Here is a 7383-nt window from a genome sequence, read left to right on the forward strand (position 1 = left end):
GAGTTGGACTGTGAAGAAAGCTGGGTGCCAAAGAATTGATGCTTTTGAACTGTGGTGTTGGAGAAGACTCCTGAGAGTCCCTTGGACTGCAAGGAGATCTAACCAGTCCATTCTGAAGGAGATCAACCCTGGGATTTCTTTGGAAGGAATTATGCTAAAGCTGAAACACCAGTACTTTGGCCACCTCATGCAAAGAGTTGACTCACTGGAAAAGACTCTGATGCTGGGAGGGATTGGGGGCAGGAGGAGAAGGGGACGACCGAGGATGAGATGGCTGGATGGTATCACTGACTCGATGCCCGTGAATCTGAGTGAACTCCGGAAGTTGGTGATGGACAGGGAGGCCTGGTGTGCTGCGATTCATGGGGTCGCAAAGAGTCGGACACAACTGAGCTACTGAACTGAACTGAACTGAAACTGAAGGGCTATTGAAGTCCTAATAGAATGCTTGACTTTCTAAAGCTTGATTACTGAGTTCTTTATGGAATAGGTTAGATCCTTATCTCAAAACAGGAATGATCCAGGATGAACAATAGTTAAAAAAAACATGGCATACCATAACAATTTCTCTCTGGGGGCCCTTCTCTATAGTCTTCTCTTTCCTGCATTTCTACAGAGTTTAATTCAATTGGTTGGTTTTTCTTGACATTCATCTGGTGGGGTTGTCTTTTAGGAGTAAAGTGAGAAGAAACTTCCTGGTTCAGATTTCAGAGGAAAACAAATTTTTGTAACCTGGAGAGTATCAGGATTGGGGTTTACTCTTAGGATGTCCCTGAAATTTTTCACTTAATGGCAGAGTCTTCTCTTGTTTCATGGTTATCAGTAGGTGAAGGGGCTAGACCAAATAACCTCAAATTTAATTCCTATGAGTTTTCAAATTTTTTGTTATAACTCTTCCAGGATAATTTCCCCAAAATAAATGCCATTGTTTTGGCTTTTCTCCCATCATCACATTCCCAAGTCTTATAGATATAAATATTTTATGTTTGATATTTGTCAATCCGGTTTATTGGAATAAAGCTAAAGTTTCCTATAACTTTTAAATTTAATAATTTATTAAATAAGTAGGAAAGACAGGCCTTAGAAAGTATAAAATAATAAATATTTTAAAAATATATTAGATTTTAAAATTAAAAATGTATGAAAATATAAAATAAAAAATCACATTGTTAATCTAGATCAGTGGCTTAAACTTTTCTTTCCTTTTTCGTTTTTTAGTGGCTTCACTGAGTCTTCACTGTGGCTCGCAGGCTCTTTGCTGCTGTGAGTGGGTTTTCTCTAGTTGCAAGGCTACTAGGGGCTACTCTTTAGTTGCTGTGCACAGGCTTCTCATTGTGGTTGTTTCTCTTGTTGCAGAGCATTGGCTCTAGGGCACGTGGGCTTCTGTAGCCGTGGTGCACAGGCTTAGGTGCCCCAAGGCCTGTGGGATCTTAGTTCTCTCACCAGGAACCAAACCCAGGTCCCCTGCACTGGTAGGTGGATTCTTAATCACTGGACCATCAGGGAAGTCCTCCAATTATAATTTTTTTTTCCAAGTGGCAGAATCTATCTCCATTTTTCTCCTAATATAATCTTATCAGAAAGTCACAGTCAGTATACAGGCCTGGCACCCTCATCTTTTCAGTCTCTCTTAGCTACTCGTAGTGGATCCCCAGGCAAAACTTGTTTTCCTTGGGGTTCTGATTAAATGAAACAACTTATCTGTGTTCATTGTCATTCTTAGTCTCAACTGAGATTGTGTCTTTATCTCAAATGGCCAGAAAATAGTCCCTAGAGAATTTAGCTTCAGGATTATTTATATGTGAATCTTTTCCTTCATGTCCGTGCAAACAGTTTTGCTTTTTGTTCTAGTTTCTTTATATTTTGTTAAAATGCCTCTTTTTTCACATTTGCATTCTTTTCATCTAGAAAAATAATTTACTCTAAAATGAAAATACTTTAAAGTAGTTTTAAAAATAAAACATCCACATTTAGATTTCTTTATTTTTGTAATAAATGATAGGCAATATTTCATGCCAAATAACCAGAACAAGTATAGAATTAACTTAATTTTCTAACAAAGACCACAATTTGCTCTTTACTTGAGGATCTTCTATTGTTTCACATAATTCTAATGTGTTATCTATTTGAGACTTATCTAAGTCTATTTGCTTCAGTGCAATATTAATAGTATTTAGTTGCCATTCTCATCATATACTCAAAGCAGTTATAAGGTTGAATTTGCTATGTATTTCATCAAGATTTCTCTCTTATAAGTTCAATTTAGTCACTCAGTCATGTCCAACTCTTTTCAAACCCACGGACTACAGCACGCCAGGCTTCCCTGTCCATCACCAGTTCCCAGAGCTTGTCCATCACATCAGTGATGCCATCCAACCATCTCATCCTCTGTCGTCCCCTTCTCCTTTCCAGGAGGGCTTCCCAGGTGGCTCAGTGGTAAAGAATCTACCTGCCAAGCAGGAGATCTGGGTTGAGAAGATCCCCTGGAGAAGGAACCAGCTACCCACGCCAGTATTCTAGCCTGGAGTTGCAGAGTTGGACACAACTGAGAGACTTTCACTTTCTCTGTTTTAGAAGATCCATAAAACACTGCATAATCTTTGAGTTTTTCCAAAGAATGTCATTATTTTCCACACATTTGAACTCACAACTCACAGTGCCAAATATAAACAGTGAGACATATGTGACTTTTGTATTTTTGGCCAAAATTCTGGCTTGTATACATTTTTATTTTCAACCCTGTTAGTGTCACTTTCATAGGCTTTCCCTTTACAATGAAAAAAAGAAGAACAAAATAAAGCTAAAATTGTTTAATTTTTTTAAGATTTAAGTAAACATATATATATAATACACATACACACACACACACACACACACACATATATATACTTTGTATAAAATAGATAACTAATGAGAACCTACTATACAGCACAGGGAAAAAAAAATCTGTTTGTAGGACATATACTGTGCTATGCTGTGCTTAGTTGCTCAGTCATGTCTGACTCTTTGCAACCCCATAAACTGTAGCTGGCCAGGCTCCTCTGTCCATGGGGTTTTTCAGGCAAGAATACTCAAGTGGGTTGCCATGCCCTCCTCCAGGACATATATTAAGTTAACCTTAAAAATGTATTCCCATATACATTAGGTGCAGACAATAGTGTTTGATTCCACTTATATGAGATACATAGACTTGCCAAATTGATAGCATCAAAAGTACACTGGTAGATGTCAGGGGTCAGGGGAGTGGTGAAAAGGGGAACTGGGGACTTGGTGTTTCATGGGGACAGAGTTTCAGTTTAGGAGGGTGAAAAATTCAGGAGATGGACAATAGCGAGAATTGCACAGCAGTATGAATACACTTCGTGCCTTTGAATTGTACAGCTAAATAGGGCTAAAATAGTATGTTTTATATTATGTGACTTTTATCACAAAAACTTTTAAATTTAAACATTTAAATAGATCAGAATTTGCAGTTCTTCCATCTAGCTTCCATTTAGTTGCCATGTCAACATGATGGACACAAAGAGGTGCCATCCAGACTCCATGCAGGACTGAGGCCTTATTTCTGCGGCTTGCTGTGTTTGCTTCTGATGGTCCCCTCTCCAAGAACTGCTCTCTCCTGCAAGGACCTGACTCACCCTGAGTTATGCCTTCTCCCTGGGAGCAGGCTTTATTCAGTGCTAGGTCGGTTTGGCGGTACCACCATTGGGATAATGCTAAAGGACCAGCCCCCAGTGTTGTGAAACTTGTGATAGTATTGACCACGGCTCTGTTTTAACAGTGACTGCTCCACAGTTCAATTTCTCCCTGGGCCCCATCCTGCTTCCTTCACTGCTCTTTTCCACTGAGCATTTTTTCCTTGTAAAAACTCTAATAAATTTCAGGCTCTCAGAGTTTGGTCCCAGGAAACCAAACCTATGATAGTAAAAAACCAGCATCAGCTTTCGTGTATGCTCTCTAGGCTTACAGATTTACATATTTTAGATCATTTAAATGGCTTTATATTGCAAAATGGTCCAAAATATCATGTGAAACTAAAATAGTATGCTATTTTAGTGCTACTTTGTGAGAACCTCTGGAACTGCAAATTGGAGCCCAAAGAGAAACAAGAAAAAGGATGTTTAGCAGTAGTGGGACGTGATATCTTCTTGTAAAAGAATCCATTGCATTCATGCTATCTGAGAGGAAGAATTTAAAAGGCTACTTTTCCCTTTCCTTTGATGAAAAGTTTCTGGCTCTCGGACCTCCCCAAACTTCTGTCTGAGATTGGCAGAGGGGCAAACTACAGAATTTATGGCATTCGGAGGGCAGTTGCCCAGTATTTTGAGGTCATAGGTCAAGAGATGTGGAAGAGCATTTTCTGGAGCCTGATATGCAGAATTCTCAGGGCAGAATTCTTTTTCCCGTGGGGGTTTTCATAGTGAGATGAAAATATGGAACCCTGGGGAACACCAACAGCTAAGACAGGAACTGAGGGAGGTAAGCCTAAAACGACCTAGCAGGAGTAGCCAGAGGAAGCAAGTAGAACTGTTAGGTTGAACCATGTAAAACTGCTGACATTTGACCTTTTATTAAAAAATATTAATAGACTCACTTTGAAAAGCACTATTAAATTTAATGCAAAATTGAGTAAAAGTACAAGAAGTTCTCATAAATTCTCCCCACCCCTGCTTTACCACACCCCATACAGCTTATTGCATCATCAGCTTCTCCCTCCAGAGAGGTACGTTTATTGCAATCAATGAACCATCACTGACACATCATTACCAGCCAAATCCATAGTTCATATTAGAGTTCACTCTTGCTTTTATACTTTCCACAGATTTTTGACAAATAAATAGTGATGTGTATGCAACATTGGGCTTCCCAGGTGGCGCCAGTGGTAAAGAATCCACTTGCCAAGGCAGGAGATGCAAGAGACATAGGTTTGATCCTGGGGTTGGGAAGATCCCCTGGAGCAGGAAATGGCAACTACTCCAGTATTCTTGCCTGGAAACTTCCAGGACAGAAGAGCCTGGTGGGCAATAGTCCATGAGGCTGCAAACAGTCAGACATGACTGAACACATGCATCATTATAATATATGGATAGTTTCACTTCCCTAAAAAATTCACATGGTCCACCCACTCATCCTTTCTTTCCCCCCAATCCTGACTATTTGACTGTTTTTGATTTACTGAAACTGTTACTTCATGTAGTTCAATGTAAAGAAGAAAAAAAAGAAGAAAATCCTAAATCTGAGAGTGTGCTCAACACTTTAGGTAAGTGAGATAAGCTATGGGTCAGCTCTTGTAATTAGCAACTAAGACCTTGGCAAGATTGGTTTCAGTGGGATAGTGAGGCTAGAAGTGAGGTCCTAGCAGGGAAAATTGTGATCAGACAATGAAGAACAGGAGGTCAAAAGAGCAGAACTTATGGCAAGACATTTTTTTGTGAAGAGAAGCTTCTTGGCACCTTTATTGGTCTGGGAACTCCTTGGTGGTATTTCCAAAGTCTAGCACATGATGCGATAACGGAGGCCATGGTAGGCTTACAAGTATTTGTTGATTGGAGAGCAAGAGGAAAATGATAAGGTGAAGGAAAGTTTTGCTGATGTTAGAAGGCAAATATTTAAGCTGTCTAAGGACAGGGGGAGTCTAGTAGGAACAGAGAAATGAAAGCTGAAAGAATAAGAGAAAATAACAGATGGAAAAAGACTCCTGAGCACTGAGGTGGGGTGGTAGAGTTGGAGAAGGTAGACAGTAGGGAGGGAGGAACAAGAATCTTGGCCTGGAGAGGGTTGCTGGTCTCCTTCTTACCCATACACATATAGGCACGGTGCAGTGAGCATCATTACTTTTAGCGTGTGGGTAAAGGCCATTGCATTCATTTGCTCTCAACTCTTTTTTATTTTTTTGCTGCACTAGGCAATGAATGTACTGTGGGGGATTTGCTTCCTGCAAAGCAAGCTCTTCTATTCTTCTCTGGGTGCAAAGCGCACAGGGTGATTTGATATTACAGGGGCAAAGACAAACCATCAGAGCTTGCATTATATTTCTTTTATGTGTGGGAAGAGCAGTGGAGCCTTCCCTTCATGGGATCAGTTGGCTTTTTGAGGGCTTTTGCCTACATCTACAAATGGTACCCGAAGGCGTGAGTGCCGTCTCCTCCCTCTGCACCACTGTTTCCATTCTGTTACCTACATAACTGTTGATGTGTAACAAACCATCCCAGACTTAGTGGCGCACAACAACAATATATTATTACTGTGTCTTACAGTTTGAGGATTGACTAGGTTCAGTTTAATAATCCTCTCTTGGGTCTCTGGGGCCATCTTGAAAGCTTCTTTGTAGAATCTGGCAGTTGATGTTGGCTTCCAGTTGGGGTTTCAGAGAATGCTGTTAGCTGGAGGCTGTTGGCCTATGTAGAGCCTCTCCAGCAGCCCTGGGCTTCCTAATAGTATGGCAGTTGGAATTTAAGGGCAAGGATCCTTTGAGAGATCCAGACAGAAGTAGTTTGCCTTAGAAGTTAGAATTGAGTCACTAAGACCAACTCATATTCAAAAGCAGGAGAATTAGTCCCTAGCTCAAGATGGAAGGAGGGGGAAAGAATTTTTAAATAGCTATATCCCAAATCAACACAGTGCCATGAAACAAGCAAAGTGGATAGGTCATAGAATTTGGAGTCAGAGGACTTAACTTGGTGATACTAATTTGCTGTGTAAGATCATTTTAACACTCTCCACGCCTTAAACCTTGGAGGGAGAGATGTCAAAAGACAACATAAAGGTCAGTGTTGGCTGGAAACCCTTCACTGGCATTCAGAAGCTCCTATAAATTCTAAATTCCTTTCAAATGCCATGTATATAAGTATAGCTTTCATATCCTGGCATTCAAGAAGCAAACATTTGAAGCTTCCATCATAATATTATGGTCCATGTTTAGAGAAGTGCCATAACATGTGCATTACACACAGGGTTTTATCCAATCATTGCAACTCATCTATGCACTTGGCTTTGTTATTAGAGTATTTTGTTTATTTTATAGTCAATGAAACTAAGACTTAGAGAATCTAAATGGCTTGTCAAGGATTCAAACTCAGAGCCAGAGTTTTTAATCATTTAATCTTTTAAATTAAAGATTAAAGTTTTAATCTTTCCAGAGCCACATTTTTAATCATTTTGCTTTACATGGTCTTTTTCTTTCAACTTGTTGAGAACAATCAAGGCCTATGTCTTGTAGTAATTTGTAATTGTTCTTAGGCAAGAATATGATAATTTCCCCCACTTACCTAGAGAATGAGCTCTGCCAAGGAGTTTCGACTTTTTTGTGTGTGTGACCCAGGGGCTAAATAGAATGAGGACCAATGAGTTGAAATCCTAGAGGAATCAATTTAAATTCAGAAA

The sequence above is a fragment of the Ovis aries genome, chromosome 2 (genome assembly GCF_016772045.2).
Source record: "Ovis aries strain OAR_USU_Benz2616 breed Rambouillet chromosome 2, ARS-UI_Ramb_v3.0, whole genome shotgun sequence".
Taxonomy (NCBI): domain Eukaryota; kingdom Metazoa; phylum Chordata; class Mammalia; order Artiodactyla; family Bovidae; genus Ovis; species Ovis aries.